Source organism: Eubalaena glacialis, chromosome 19 (genome assembly GCF_028564815.1).
Source record: "Eubalaena glacialis isolate mEubGla1 chromosome 19, mEubGla1.1.hap2.+ XY, whole genome shotgun sequence".
NCBI classification, from domain to species: Eukaryota; Metazoa; Chordata; class Mammalia; order Artiodactyla; family Balaenidae; genus Eubalaena; species Eubalaena glacialis.
The window spans coordinates 47,182,236-47,196,915 of record NC_083734.1 but is presented as its reverse complement, the minus strand read 5'-3'; the positions used below and the strand labels follow the sequence as shown (position 1 = coordinate 47,196,915).

General features: G+C 51.3%; 1 protein-coding gene across 8 annotated transcripts in view; it reads right to left on the bottom strand.

Annotated features, from left to right (window-relative positions):
* MAPT (microtubule associated protein tau) overlaps positions 1–13,547 on the bottom strand; it is a 108,024-nt gene extending 94,477 nt beyond the window's left edge. For all 8 annotated transcript variants that reach the window (XM_061174614.1, XM_061174607.1, XM_061174608.1 and 5 more), the window contains exon 1: positions 13,392–13,547. The gene's annotated coding sequence lies outside the window, so the exon portion shown is untranslated. The remainder of the gene's footprint in view (positions 1–13,391) is intronic.
* Positions 13,548–14,680: the final 1,133 nt, after the last annotated feature.

The window sequence follows — 14,680 nt, the reverse complement described above, 5'->3', positions numbered from 1 at the left end:
AGGAGGAGGGGACATTCTCAGCAAAGGTACCATGGATGAGCTGGGGCAGAAAAAGCACGATGTTTATGAAGGAGCCAAGAGGCAGGCTGGCCAGCGGTGGGACCGGACCCGTAGGACTAGACAGGGAGGCCAGGCCGAGGCATGTGGACTTGGGCAGGCAGCGAGAGGTGGGACGTGACTTAGCAAGGGACAGAAAAGGCAATCTTGGGCTCATGCTTGGATGGGGCAGGGCAGAGGACAGGGCTACTCTGGGAAGAAGAGTTTGGCAATGGTCTGCAAAATGGATTGGATGTCAATTTCGGAACCGAACTTGGGAACAATCCATTATTGTTTCCACAATGATCCGAGGGTGAAGTGATAAGACCTACATTCCTTTTAGTGCTGGTGAGGAAGCACTGGAAAGGGAGGGGCAGGTCCAGGTGACATCTGGGAGGAAGAAAATGATGGTTAAGTCTGTTCCAGGATATGGGGGTGGGGGGTGGGGAGAAGAGTGTAAGACTCCAAGGTTTGCCACGTGGGGACTTGAGGATGGCAGGTTCCAATGACCAAAGCGGATGGGACCATGGTGTAACAAGGACAGCTTTGCGGAGAGCAGGGTAAACAAAGGTTGATGATGTGGGGACACCAGGTACCCAGGACTGATGCTCAAGGCCAGCCACTCAGTCGAACTGCTGGGCTGTTGTCAGGGCGGGGTGACACACAGCCCCTGAAATACTTCCCACTGTCCACTTGCATGAGAAAACCTCCAATCCCAGGGCAAAGGCAAATAGACTGCAGCCCAGCTCCAGCTCAATTCAAATTCCAAGTGCAAGTATTCAATGAATGAGCCTTCACTATGCCTCTTGCTGCCAAACAGCCATCAGAATATCATACCGGGGCTTCCCTGGTGGTGCAGTGGTTGAGAATCTGCCTGCCAATGCAGGGGACACGGGTTCGAGCCCTGGTCTGGGAAGATCCCACATGCCGCGGAGCAGCTGGGCCCGAGAGCCACAATTACTGAGCCTGCGCGTCTGGAGCCTGTGCTCCGCAACAAGAGAGGCCGCGATGGTGAGAGGCCCGCGCACGTGATGAAGAGCGGCCCCCGCTTGCCACAACTAGAGAAAGCCCTCGCACAGAAACAAAGACCCAACACAGCCATAAATAAATAAATAAAAATTAAAAAAAAAAAAGAAAGAAAAAAAGGGAAAAAATTAAAAAAAAAAAAGAATATTATACCATCAAAGTCAACTCCAGACTTTAATCACTCTTGACCTAATCGATTCCCGGCATGTGCTAAACACAGTGGCAGGAAGAGGCTGCCCCTGGGCATAATTAGAATATGAGATTCTGCACCAAGTCCCTGTTTGATTAGGAGGAAACTGAAACCCCCTGAGAAAACAGAAAGGCTCCCAGGAAATTAATTCCCTCTGAGGGTCACAGTATGAGCCAAGGAAGTCCCACTGGCAGGATGGGATATCATCTGAGGTCCTGCTAAAGGCACCCCACCCACTGTCCTGCACCTGGCTATCGGCTTCCCCTCCAAAGAAGGGGCAGATAAGACCAGTACAGACTGGCTGCGGCCATCTGTCTATCCATCCAGGGCTCAGGCCCAGCTGACTGGGTGCGCACTCCTGGGAAGCAGTGTGCACCGTCTGGCCGGCGCTAAAGGAGAGAGGTAGCAGCAGCGGCTATACTATTCCAGGCTCAGCCCAAGAGAGACTTCAGATCAGGTGCGCAACTGTGGATCCCAGGAGGCATCCCCCACCCCTCTCGCACTTGTTTTCTGAAAAGCCCAAAGGAATTCTCCTAGATTGTTTCATTTCAGTTCTGTGATTACCCAGGGAGAAGAAAGACCACATTATTGTCCATTTTGAGAAGGAAGATTGAATAATCCCCATTTTACAGATGGAAAAATGAAGGTTCAGGAAATCTTTTTTTTTTTTTTTTTGGCTGAACCTCACGGCTTGTGGGATCTTAGTTCTCCAACCAGGGATTGAACCTGGGCCCTTGGCAGTGAAAGCTCGGAGTCCTAACCACTGGTCCGCAAGGGAATTCCAGGAAATCTTAATTATTGCCACAACTGGTAGGTAAACAGGAAGATTGCAATTAAATTCAGGGCTGGGTAAGCCCAAGCAGTGAGTGATAACAGAGGCCCCACAAAATAAGAGGATGGCTAACTTCTGGAATTCAGTCTTGCTGGCAAGATTTATTGTTCAGATCAGGAGATGTTTTAAAAAGATTTTCACTTGGCCTAGATTGTCAACTTATAACATGAATCCTGTCGGTTAAAAAAATTTTTTTCCTGCATTTCCCATGAGACATCAAACATTGGTTCATAATGATTTATAGCACATTAGTGACACTGAAAGGGATTTATTTCAATGTATTCAGTCTGTATTAATACTCTGCAGGGAACAGAGTGCAGCCATCACTCACTGCGCTGCTAAGAAAGGAGGGACTTCAGAACTAAAGAGGGAAGAAATGCACCCAGTGGAGAGACACCCAGGAGGCACGTTATCCCCACAAGATTAACCCCGGTGAAAAGATTAAACAGGTTTAAAGAAGGTTCAGGTGAGTCTCTGAATGATCAGTCCTTTATTCAAGCGGGTTTAGGGATGTTCTGCAAAATCCTTCGTTTCTAAGCCAGCCTCATGGCGACGGCAGAAGCAGAAGCTGAACTGCTGTGCCATGGGGTGGGGACAGTGTAGAATTCCCCTGTTCTTAGGAAAAAGACAAGGCAGAAAATGGATGGCAGAAGAGTTAGCGACTCTTCCAAACAGCTATTCCTGGTGATTCTTGGCAAGTGGCAACTTTGAAAGGGACAGGTTTCATATGAATCAAACCATTATTACCAAGTAATACCAATAACCAAACGATTATTCCCTTGCCCCAAAGTAGCAGGTTATGTACAACTATTTTATTTGTATGTAGAACTTTTGCTTGGCTTATCAACATACATTGATTTAAATTCTGATGCATTACCAATACCAAAGTTGAAAGCTGTTCCAGTTTTCAGCAAACCCAATATAAAAAGCCCAGACATAAAACAAATAAGGTAGTGAATATTCATATTTAAATATTAAACCAAAGAGACTCTGTAAATTGTAACCTTCTTTTGGGCACTTAAGCCTTTATTTTTATTTTTTATTTTTTTTAGAAATTCACGTTCTTATTGATTGATTGATTTATTGATTGATTGCTGTGTTGGGTCTTCGTTTCTGTGCGAGGGCTTTCTCTAGTTGTGGCAAGCGGGGACCACTCTTCATCGTGGTGCGCGGGCCTCTCACTATCGCGGCCTCTCTTGTTGCGGAGCACAGGCTCCAGACACGCAGGCTCAGTAGTTGTGGCTCACGGGCCCAGCTGCTCAGTGGCATGTGGGATCTTCCCAGACCAGGGCTCGAACCCGTATGCCCTGCGTTGGCAGGCAGATTCTCAACCACTGCGCCACCAGGGAAGCCCCAAGCCTTTATTTTTTATTTATTTTTTAATTTTTAAAATTTCCATGAGCTCTAATTTGTCTATGTTTTCTTTTGTTGCCTGTGCCTTTGGTATCATATTTAAGAAATCACTGCCGAATGCAATGTTTTGAAGCTTTTATCCTGCATTTTCTTCTAAGAGTTTTATAGTGTTTTTTTTCTTTTTTGGTTGTGCCACATGACATGCAGAACTTCCCTGACCAGGGATCAAACGCGTGCCCCCTACACTGGAAGTGCGGAGTCTTAACCACTGGACCACTAGGGGAGTCCTTAAGCCTTTAGACTATTAATTATCCAATAAGCCTCTTTTTTTTTTTAATTTAAATTTATTTATTTTTGGCTGCGTTGGGTCTTCATTGCTGTGCGCGGGCTTTCTCTGGTTGCAGCGAGCAGGGGGTACTCTTCGTTGTGATGCGTGGGCTTTTCATTGCAGTGGCTTCTCTTGTTGTGGAGCAAGGGCTCTAGGCACGCGGGCTTCAGTAGTCGTGGCACGTGGGCTCAGCAGTTGTGGCTCGCGGGCTCTAAAGCGCAGGCTCAGTAGTTGTGGCACACGGGCTTAGTTGCTCCGTGGCATGTGGGATCTTCCCGGACCAGGGCTCGAACCCGTGTCCCCTGCATTGGCAGGCGGATTCTTAACCACTGCGCCACCAGGGAAGTCCCCAATAAGCTTCTTTTTGAGATCATGGGAGAGGAAATGAGGTAAGACAGTGGTTTGGTATCACTGTCCAATCAAGAACAACTGAAAATAAGCACCTCTGAAATGATCTGTAAATCAATGGCAGAACTGGATTTGATCCAGGACAGTTCTGTTGACACATAATTTAGAATTCTGGTTCTACTTCTGGAGGAAGGGCTGTCCTTTATCCTGGGTGAGGGGCACAGTTCTAGGATTCCATGAATTGGTCCTTTCTGCCACTTCCTTCTTGGCATTAGGCTGTGGATCACATCACAGGCGATTATGGACCTAGGGGTCTTCTAATATCCTTAATGTCCTGCAAGAGGAGGACACAAGGATGAAAGTGCCTCCTGAGGTTTTTTGTAGAAGAACTACAGGCTTAGGTCCCAAGACAACATCTCCCAGCCTTCCCGGAAAACCAGAAAACTGGGCGATAGGCTGGAAGGAAAACCAGCAGCTGGGACTAGAGATAATTGATGTCCCTCTTCTCTTTGATGCCTGATTCAGCAGTGAAGCAGACAGGACCAAAGGGAGGCCCATGAATGAAACATCATTATCAATGGCTTCAGATTTAATTCTAACTTGCTGATTTAAAAATGGCTTTTTAATTGTTGGATCTTGATCTAAAACTCCTTCACTAAGGGGAGTTAACATGGTAAAGAGAATTTAAATTTATGTTGAGTTTTATGGGGAGAATTTTGCAATGCCCCCTTTAGTTGGGATTCTATGTGAATGAATTCCAAGTGCCATGCTAGTCCTGGAAGACAGGCAAGAGATGCGGGGAAGATGATGCCCACCATTTACTTAACACAAAAGTCTCCACAGCAGGCCCTCTCCTGCCTGACACCACGTAAGAAGCAGAAATGAAGGAGCGTAAATATTCAAGGCTGGGTTCACAAGGCCTGATGTCCACAGCCAGGGCCTCCTCCTACCACCGCCAAGCTTCTAGGTCCATCATATTTGTTACAATAGTCACACAACTTAAATACAGTGCAAGCTGATGACATTCAAGTGTTAAATGTAAGATGAATTCTGAAAATCATTCACTGACTCTAAGAAAATCAAGTTGAATACTTGGAGAGACTTCATAAAGGTGAGTAAATTTTTAACCGTCAAATAGGATGTTAAAGACTGTGAAAAAAATAGTAAAACTCTAGAGAGACTCTGCATTCAGATTATACACAGAGTAAGCCCTTGTTCCAACCAGCTGGAAGTCCTAGACAATGCATTATGGGTGTTGCTTAGGCCAAAAAGACAAGGAATTCTAACCAGCTGACCCAAACACCAAAAGAAGGCCTGGGCCCTACAGCAAAAGATGGAGGAATAAATGCACAACTATCTGGTTAATTTAAATGTTTAAAATATATATGTAGGGCTTCCCTGGTGGTGCAGTGGTTGAGAATCCGCCTGCCAATGCAGGGGACACGGGTTCAAGCCCTGGTCTGGGAAGATCCCACATGCCGCGGAGCAACTGGGCCCGTGAGCCACAACTACTGAGCCTGCGCGTCTGGAGCCTGTGCTCCGCAACAAGAGAGCCCGCGATAGTGAGAGGCCTGCGCACCGCGATGAAGAGTGGCCCCCGCTCACCGCAACTAGAGGAAGCCCATGCACAGAAACGAAGACCCAACACAGCCAAAAATAAATAAATAAATAAATAAATTTAAAAAAAATACATATGTATCATTTTTTTATGATTTTCTTTTTTAAAATATTTTATTTATTTATTTATTTTTTGCTGCATTGGGTCTTAGTTGCAGCAGGCGGGCTTCTCTCCAGTTGTGGAGAACGGGCTCCAGCATGTGGGCTCTGTAGTTGTGGCGCATGGGCTCAGTTGCCCCGCGGCATGTGGGATCTTAGTTCCCCAACCAGGGATCGAACCTGCGTCCCCTGCATTGGAAGGTGGATTCTTAATCGCTGTACCACCAGGGAAGTCCCTTTGATTTTCTGATTTAATGATTTTAAAGAAACATGTATTATGACTCTCAGTATTCACTCCATGGATAAGAAAGCTTCTTAAACCGGATTTATTAATTCAGATATAACTATGGTTATCGAATGCTTGGTGTTCCCTGGATTCAGAGCATGTTGAGTTTGCTTTATTTAACATTTTTTCTTCTTGACTCTCAGCTGCCACCATGAAGCCTACTTCTGAGTTTACCAAGTTCAGCACTGCTTCATTATTTCATTTGTAGAATCTCTCCTCCATTGTCTTCCATTAGTTCTGCTACTTTCTCAATCTCATCAGTGCTCACTTTTTATTCAATCAGTAAACTAGTAAGATCTCAGAACCCACCTGCTAAGCCAGGTCACCAGTCCCAGGCTGGTGGGAGGGAGGGTGGTTCAGCTCAGGCTGGCGTGGACAGTACACAGGCTATTCCTGGCACGCAGCAGATTTCAGGAAGGAAGAGGGCAGAAGCAGGGACAACAAATGACAAGTCACTCTGCTTGCCTGTGGCAAGAGTTCTGTTGCGTGCATTTAAACATGGGTGTGTGTGATTTTCGGGGGCTCCACTACCACCCAGACAACAGCGCCTGCTTCCAGGAAGAACTGCCTACTTCCATCTTGATCCCTACTCAGTGTAACAATGTATCTGTTCCAACTAATTCCATTGCCAAGGTCAGTAGTTTGCACATTCATCCAATCACAAGGGTCTGCTCACAGGCTGCTGCCCAAGAAGCCATTTAACGAGCAATTATTATGTGCTGAGCCCTGGGCTAAGCACTACCCCATTTAAACCCCACAGCCACTGTGAGATAGGTACCCCAAGTTACAAACAATAAAAAAACTCTCCAAGAGGCTAAACAACACAGCTTAGGCCCTGCAGTGAGTAGGGGAGCTGGGATTTGCACCCAGGAGTTCTGATCCGAGGCCCCACCCTTAACCATTAGGCCAAACCTACTGTGTCTACATGCAGGACACTGCCCTGCACTGGGGAACCCGTCCAGGGAAAGCCAGCATCTGCCCTCCAGGCATTCACAAACTTTCCTTGAATAGCTGAGGCACAAAATGCATTTCTTGGGGGTTAATTCTTAGTCTTCCTGATGGGGCAAGCACAGAAATATCGACAAAGAAAACACAATTTCAGATAATCCACCTGGAGGTCATTCAAGCTGGCATTTTGTGGAAGCCGATTCCTACACCTACAGAATGTTTCCTAATCAAAGAACCCCCAAAGCTCAAAAACCACCCCGAGCTGGCCTCAAGCTCCCTCCCCACACTCAGGTGGGGGCCATCTGTGCAAGGAAGGAACCTGGCAGAGGTGGCAGAAGCATGGCACCTGAGGCAGGGAAAGAGGTCTTGGACAGCAACCCCTTTGGCAAGGGAACAGAAGTGAGTCCGGAGTGTGTGGTGTGTGTCTGATCGCCCACACAGGCGCTTGTGGGAAGCAGCTGAATCGTAGCTGGGTGGAGAGGCAGTGAGTCCTGTGGATGGAGGATTCAAGGCTGTCCCTCTACACCACAGTAAAACGGAATATTTACTGCAGAGCCCGGGCCCCAGGAAGTGAGAAAAGCTCCCAGGCCCCCCTTTGCCAAGGGAGACTGAGATTCTGGCTTGAGGTCCTTCCTATGCCCGCCCAACTCCTCTCACACCCACAGGCTCCGAGCTGGGTCCCAGTGGCAGTTGCCAAAGCTTCAGCCTCTGAGGTGCAGAACCTAAGATGGAGATCTAATGTCCCTAAAACTTCAGTGATTTGATTTTGACCATAGCTGAGTCTATGTCATGACCCCCCGATCTTGATTTCCGGCCTTCTTTAAGCCAGTCAGACCTGGCTGCTCCTCTGTATGACAGAGCAGTCCTGAAATCCTGGATTTGGGGGAAGAGGTTTAAGGTCCCCAGGATATCTTCCCTGTTTTATAAACAGAGGCACAGAGGTTGAGTAAAATCTCTTGTTCCATGTGTCAAGGCCGAAATTCCGAGCTTTAGGCTGTGCTCCAATTACAGACTCTTACAAAAAAAAAGTTCACATGCGAGTCAGTGGTTTTGGAATAGTATATTCCACTGGGTCAATGTTATAGATAGCGCTTTGGTTCCTGCTAGCCCACAAAGGCCTATTAAGCCCATGTGTTGCTGAGAAGGGGCAGGGGCTCCTGTCAGACACCCAGCTCCACCACTCACTGGCTGTGTGACCTTTAGTGAGTTACTAAACCTCTCTGTACTTCAGTTTCCCCATATGTAATACGGAGATAATACAAACTGCTACTTAAAGGGGTTGTTGTGAGGATTGAATGAGATAATCTCTGGGGAACAGTTAGAACAGTGCCTCTAAGAAGATACTCAATGAACATAAGATGCCACTAAGATGATGGTGCCAGGGTAACAATGTTTCTATAGCAGGGCTTCTCAACCCTGGCACTAGTGACATTTGGGGGCAGATCATTTAGGCACCCTGGGTCTTGTAGGATGTTTAGCAGCATCCCTGGCCTCTCTCCACTAGATGCCAGTAGCACCCCTACCCAGCTGTGAAAACAAAAAAAAAATGTCTCTAGACATTAAAGTGGCCCCAGGGCTTGAGAACCACTGTTTTACAGGAAAACAGCTGAGAGTCCCAGCTGGAACATTGGATTCTGCTCCCTGCTGTAGCCCAGTTGGTGAGGCTGGGGTCTTCCCTTCCTCTCACCTGCTGAGGTGGCCCTCCCATGCCAGCTCCAAGTCACTAGTGGAAGCATCTAGGCTGGCAAGTTAGGAGTGATCGGGCAGGTGGGTGTTTCTGGGGATGTGGAGGGGTTGGGGGGGGGGTCCTCTAAGTGGGATGATGAAAAGTGGGAGGAAGAAGAAGGAGCAGAGGCAAAGGGGTTTCCCACCTCCGTCCCTTTGACCTCCTGCAGGAGGGGCACCTGCAGTGCTAAAGGTGGCAGGGCAGGGTCTTCCTCCCCCTGGGGGTGGAGTGTGGTCTCTCCCCTTTCCACTCTGCTGGCCAGTGAGGGTGAGGTGAGCAGTGGGGACCAGGCTGTGGGACCGTAAGCAGCAGGAGGGAGAAGGCAGGGAAGCAGTGGGGGAGGGGAGGGCGTGGAGGTGCACCAAGGGGCACAGGCAGCTTTGGGGTGTCATTTTGACACAGAGCAGGGGGCAAACTGGACTGGATTTGTCCCCAAAACTTCTTGATGCCATGACCTTGAATAAAGCCCTCCTCCCATTCTGCTTTCTTTTCACCACCTTTTTAAACCTGCATTTTCCCATTTTATCCATTTATGTGTTAAATGAGCATGGCCCAAAGACCTATTGTATGTCTAGCACTGTACTAAGCCCCTAAAGGTGCTTTTATTTGTTTTTGAGTGATTCTTGATTTCAAGGTGAGAGGAACGAAGGTACTAATTAACTAGATAGAAGGCACAATCTAATTGAAAACTAACATATGTTCATGCACACAGCTGTGGAGCCACCCAAATCATATACATACATTTATATACATAAATGCCGAGGGAAGGTAGAATAAAACAATTTCTTAAAATTTTCAACAAATGGGCTTCACGAATCGATGTTAAAAGGGCAGAAGGAAAACTCAGCCTAAACAAAGGGCACCCCGATCCTACCACATCTCCAGGCTGCCACAGCTCTCAAAGGGCATGTGGGTCAAAGGGCATGTTCAATAGAAGGGACTCTTTTCCCAACTGGAATAAATCTGACTCTTCTTGAATCAAACTGATTGTAAGTTTTCTTCTTGTAATTTGTGGGAATAACCCTTTTCTTTTGTTCCTGTTGGGGGATCTGTGCCTGATATTAGAAACCACTCAAAGATGGGCGTGTGCAGAGGAGGTCGGACAGTCACAGACTGTCATTCATCCAAAACGAGCATAACCAACAAACACCTCCCCCAAATTGTCCAACGCTGAACGCCAAGAGTCAAGCCAGGTGACTGCAGTAAACACAACCTGTTACAGAAGCAAATGTTGGTCAAGAAATTGATTAGCTTCAAGAGTCACTCTGAAGCGGGCTCTGGGAGAAGCGTGTTATTAATTTATTTAGGGGAAGGTTTGGAGATGGAGCAATTCTTATGTGGTAAACATAAGCAACATCATAAAACACAAAAAAATACCTTAATTAATTATGGTAGGAAAGGCATTTCTCTTTCTGTCGTAGGATCTGTCAGTTGGAGGGCCGGGGATCAGATAAAACTCCAAGCTGTCCTGTTGAGCCTGAGCGCGCGGTGGCCCAGAGGAGCAGGCTGGCAGTCGCTGTCCCAGGTCCCACCATCCACCCCAACCCGGACCAGCCGGAGACTCGCGCATGGAGTTATGGGTCCGGACCGCCTGACGCCAAGCGGGGTCTCCCGGGACTTAAAAGAGCCCACACCTGCTGGAGATTCGGGGACAGGAGTCGATGGCCCTCGAATCGGTGCCCGGGAAACCCAGGCGCGGCGGCTGGCTCCAGCTTCAGCGTCGGAGCGTGGGCGCAAACGGGGCATCTCTCGCGTTCCCGGGTAGGAAGCCGTTTAGTTAAAGCGCGCCCAGAGCCAGGGATGGAATTTCCCGATACGCGTACGAAGGACCGTCCCCCGGCCCCCGGGATTCCTCCGTTAACAGCCCCCCAACCCCGGCCTTGCCGACCAGAGAGTCCTACCAAACCGCCACCACATTTCAAAAGAGAGTAAAATCGCGGATGCCCGTACTGCGCTTTGTTCCCGGCACTGAGCTAAACGCACTTGCCTCTGCCCCGCTCCTTTTCCCCCAACCGACAGGAGATGACCTCTCTGCCCCCGGTCCATCCCGAGCAGCGGTGGCCGCGGGCTCCCCGTTCCCAGGGCCGCTCTGAGACCCTCGATCTCTCTGGTACCAGAATCTCCTGTCCAGCTCTATTGGGGGGAGGGGCCGGGAAGATGCTCGAATTGATCCTTGAACCTCTCCAACCCACCCGTGCCGAGCCCAGCTCTGCAGGGAGGCTCTGATCCTGAAGCCACGAGAAGGTTCGGCTTGGCCCCGTGCAGCCTCTCGACCCCCCGCCGAGTCATTCCCGAATATTCAGATCAATCTGCGCGGCTCGAGAGGACGATTTGGCCCCTAAAATGCTCATCCCTCTCAGAACTGCGCCCCCGCACCAGTTTCCAGCGATAGAATTAACCAGAAAGCCGGCCAGGCTCCGGCTAATGGAAGGAGGGCGAGGCTCGGATTTGTTCGCCAGGGTCCGTACCCGCCTCTCTAGCCCTCCCTCCCCACCCCCGCCTCCTGGTTTCAAGGCGGCGGTGAACTCGGGATCTTAAGTGAAAATCCCGCACAGTTCTAAAATAATATTCGGCTATAATAATAAAAACACATGAGAGATGCCTATCTGCGTGGCTGCGGCCGCCGGAGTCCAATTAGGAACAGGCACGGGTTCAGGGTTTGGGGTGCGGGTCTCCCTCCAGCGTCCTCCAGGAGCCAGAAGGGGCGGCCCTGCTTGTCCCAGGGTTCTCCATCTCTGCTGGGAAGGGGCGGGGCACGCCCCAAGGGCCCGGGGAGCGTGTGGTCTCCATGACAACCTCCCCTCGGCGCCCCCCATCCCAGTCCTCCCGATAAAAATGGGTGTGGCCCGCAGCACCCGAGGAAACCTCACGGCCCCTCCTCACAATCTCCTGCCTGGCGAAGCAACAGGGCTTGAAGCGAAGCGGGGCCCCGCCTGCGAGCTCCCACCGGGAGTCACTGGTGCTCCTTGGTGGGCAGGCTGGTGGGGCATGGCCCCCGGGACGTTCCGGGTGTGGGGAGGGGCATCGTCCCTTCGCGGCAACCCGCAAGGCGCGCGGAGACCTCGAACCCCACCCCTTCAGCCCCGCGGATGCTTTCTGGCGCGTGGCCCGGCTCTGGGAGGGGTCTGCGCGGGGAGACGCCCTTTGCATGCGTGCCCCCGAGGCTAACTAGAGTTCCTCGACTCCGGCGAGCTCTGAGAGCTAACAAAGGGCTCGGAAATGAGGGGCAAAAAGCGGGAGGAGGGGTGGGAACCTTGGTTAAACACCCTCGTAGAATAAAAGCCAAAAACCAGTGCTGGCAACGCAGATCACGTAAGCCCTACAAACAAAGCATCGAGCCCCCGAGGAAGATTCCGGGTGAACGCCCCCGGTGCTCAAGACCGCAGCAGCAAAATGCCAAGATTTCAGCGCTAATTGCGCTCCCCCCTTTAATGACAGTCCCCGCCCTGTCCTCCTAAGCCCAGCCACCCGGCTTGGCATGGTACTGTAAAGACGTGACACACAGCAAAAAGATGGCACCTCGGTTCGGAGGGGAAAAAAGCAGGGGTGGAAGTGGGAGGAGGCAAAGCCTACCCTCCCCCTCCTCGCCCACCCGGGTCCACACCCACTGCCGCAATGAGGGGCGAGCCCTGCGCGCCAGCCCCTCGCCTCCGGCAGGGAGCGCACAAGCCGGACGCCCGGCGCGGAGCGCAGAGAATGGGGCCCGCCCCGAAATGCACCTGCAGCCCTTGAGCGGGTCTGTGCGGGGCTGCGGCTGTGCGCGCCCTCGAGCCGGGATCGGCAGCTGCCGAATCCTTCCACATCGCAAGGCCAGGTGACCCCTGCCTTTTCGAGCCTCCACCTTGGGATCCGCGCGCTGTCTTCTCTCGGGCACGGCGCTGCTTGCGTCTCGGTGCCAGGCGCGCGCAGGGGGAAGGGCGACTAAAGTGACAGCGCCGGGACCCCTCCCCATTTCTCCGATTCCACTCCCAGCCCTCAAATGTCCCCTGAGGGTTTCTGAAGGAGGAAATCGAGGAGAGGGTGGGCCACCGCCTTAAACCAAGGGCAGCGAAAGCCCCACTGGAATCGCTGCCGGGGAGGGGCAGGCAGGGAGTCATCTTTTCTAGAACCCGATTAACACCTTCCTTAGAGCTGATGGCAAACCGAGGCAGAGAAATTGGATTACAGGTTCGGTTTCGGGGGTCGTCACCGGACTCCCCTCCACCCCCACCCCACACACAGTCATACGCCCATTGCGGCAAAAGGCGGTGTTCGAGAGTGCATAGCAGCCCCCTCCCCCAGATCACCGCCATCCGCGCCCCACCCAGTGGGCACAACATCTGACGGGTCCGCGAGAAGCGGGTCGTGTAGACAACCCCCCCCCCAGGACACACACACACACACACACACACGAGGGCGCGCGCGCGAGCGTGCATCCCTTGCATGGGTCCCTTTCCAAGTCGCCCCAATCCAGGCGCCGGAGCGCTGAGGGCGCAAGGAGGGGCCGCCGCCTTTGCCCCCGACCAATGCCCACCTCATGAAACCCATCTCTGAGGCGAGGGGAGGCGGCATGGGGGTGCAGGAGGGAGGACGGGGAGGCAGATTTCGGAGCCTCGCACTTACCTGATAGTCGACAGAGGGCGAGGACAGTAGAGGGAAGCAGAGGAGAAAGTGGCTGTGGTGTCGGTGGCAGAAGGTGGGCGGCGGCGGCGGCGCTGCTGCTGGTGCCTGAGCTGGTGGGTGGTGGAGACTGCGAGCGCGCGCACGAGCGAAGAGGGCGCGCTCCTGAGACCGGCGGGCAGCGCAGGCGCGAGCAGCGGGAGCGCGAGCCTCCCGAGGGGAGGGGCGGGCCGTGAGGCCTCCGCGGGCGTATTCTCCTCCGGCCACCAGTAGGCGCGCGCGAGAGCTCCAAGGATCGGCCCATCCTCGCCTCTCGGCTCTCTCCTCTCTGAGCTTCCCTTCCCGGGTCTCGCCTCCCTCCCACGACTTGGGCCGCGGCGCTGACCGCAACGCGCACGCGCACTCTGGCCCTCCTCCTGCTAGGGGAGCCTTTGTCTTGTCTGAGGGGTCTCCTCCCTTGGGAGGGAGGCTTGGATGCTCTCTGGGTCGAGAAGAGGCTGGGTGCTCCGCCCCCAGGTCCGCTGCCCCTTTTTTTCCCTGTCTTCCTGGGGTGATGTCCTATCTGGGAAAGGTTCTGGGCGGGTTTCCAGATGGCCAGCCCTCCAGTCCGTCCACCCTGGACCTCAAACCTCCCTCGGGCTTGCCCTCCTTATCGCTGGCACCCTGACCCTCCCCTGAATTTCCCGAAATGATTCCCCTTGTTGGAGATCAGTTCCCCGGATCTGCTTCCTTTCAATCTGTCCACCTTTTTTGTTACTGATCAAGGTGAATTCTTTCCTTAGCAGATATGCTGAAAACAGGCTAACTCAATTGTAATACGGTAGTGCAAGGTTTTGGGGGGTTTTGGTTTTTTGTTTTCACAAGGAGCATTCGAATCTATTATTCATCTGTGACCCAAGAATAAAATCTTAAATTAGATGAAGGTTCAAATGGCACTTATCACATTACAGAGCATTTTCACATATACAGTTATTTTTACCTTGTTTGTGAAACACTGTTAAACTGTAAACAGAGCTTGAGATCTGAATTTCTAAATGCCTGCTGGAGATTCTCACCTGGATAACACTGCCTCAGACTGAAACTGACCAGAGGCTTTCATTCTCTCAAGTCAGCCAGCATCTAGGTTTTGTCCTTAGCTTGGTCTCCCCAACATCTAATTTAAGCCCTGGCTGTGGGAGGTTTTAAGTGTATGAGGGCTTGGAGACAGCCATCTTGTCCTAAGATGGGAATTTGTCTTAAAGCTTTAATTTGCATAGCTCATATATTTTTTTCAAAGCATTATTGTATGTTAC